The following is a 1,667-nucleotide window of genomic DNA, read 5'->3' on the forward strand; positions in this document are numbered from 1 at the left end:
GTGGCTCACAACCATCTGTAATGAGATCTGACGCCCTCCTCTGGTGTGTCTGAAGACAGCTACAGTGTGCTTACATATAATAAATAAATAAATAAATAAATAAATAAATAAATAAACAAACCTTTAAAAAAAAAACTTATCCCATAGATGTTCGGGGCTCCTCTCCACCAAAACCATCCTACTTGCCAGCAGTGGGCTAAGGGGCCCCAAGCTAGCTCAAATAAAGGTATGTAAATGTAAAGAATGTTTTATTCTGCAGAAGTCTAGCATCTTGATCATAGTTTAAAACACCTTCTTAGACCCTCCAATCTTAAAAATCTTCTTAGACTTTTTAACATTCATAATTTACATTTACCAATCTTAAACACCTTTTATCTAAAGCTTTTTTCATTCCTCCCATACACCTTAAATCATTTTCCTCTCATCATCTAAGGTTTTCTTAATATCCTCTAATGCATTTAATCTATTTGCCTTTCTTAATCTCAAAACATCTGTTTAGACCTTCAAACATTTCCTTAGAATCTCAGACCTTATATAAACTTTGTACTTCTTTATCCAGTTATTTATTATGAGATGTACACAGTTTATTGCTGAGAGCAGTTATTTAAATAAAGTGATAGTAAAAAGTTACATTGAAATCTGTTTAATCCTTTAACATGGAGCCTGTGACAGGGCATACCTGTTTGTCCTTTTTAACAAGAGACCTAGTAGTTTTAACTAACTAATGAATTGAATGAACTAACACAGTGGTGAATTGATTGCCTTGGGACACGGAGCTAGTTTATTGTTGTTCTCTAGCTATCAAACTACAGTTAGCTTAGCTGTCAATATGATCAGAGACCTGAGAGGGATAAATTGTAAATCTAAATGACTATGGATCAATTAAAATGACAGAGACCATCCATATTCCATTACCTAGACAGTGGTCCCAGCTTCTTCCATGGCTCCGAGGGCAGAGGCAGTCTTCAGCCATCGGGCTGAAGATGAAGATGAAGAGGCTTTTTCTGTGGAGGAGGAACATGGGGGTGGGGGGACCTGACCTCACCTTCTTTTAAGCAATGTGTGGCAGTCAGCTCTCCAGTGTCCTCTGTCCAGAGTTCAGGCCAGGCCCTGGAAGCAGGCAAGGCACTGGGACAGTTATGCTCAGTGGTTATCACACCATAATCCCAGTGGTGTTCTTTGTCATTGTTACCATATCTTCTTGGAGCCCTTGGCAGGGGTGTCACTTTCAGGATTTGGGAGTCTCTGTTATGGTAAGTTTAAACATATCAAATGCCATATCCAACGGATCTCTGACGGGTTTGAGGGCTAGTACCTACCAATTCTATCTGAGTTAAACATTCTTTGTCTGTTTTTAGTTATCTGCTCCAAACTGTATGTTGTGTTTCTAAAATCAATAGAGACTAGACAAAGCAGAATCTTCTAAGGAGCTGCATCAGTACTTAGCATGGCTTTAATGTATTTCTGAACATATTAAAGGATTGGATTAATGATAAGGGACTATCACTCCCTGTTAGTTTTGAGCCTTAAAAAAAAAATCATAGTTTTGAGTTGAAGTTACTATAGTATCAAAACAAAAAATTTTAATCCATAAACATAGCCCATAAAAGACTGGGAATTTTTCTGCCCTTTATATGGTGTGTCTTTTTTTTTTTTTTTTTTTTTTT

The sequence above is a fragment of the Mastomys coucha genome, unplaced genomic scaffold (genome assembly GCF_008632895.1).
Source record: "Mastomys coucha isolate ucsf_1 unplaced genomic scaffold, UCSF_Mcou_1 pScaffold13, whole genome shotgun sequence".
NCBI lineage: Eukaryota > Metazoa > Chordata > Mammalia > Rodentia > Muridae > Mastomys > Mastomys coucha.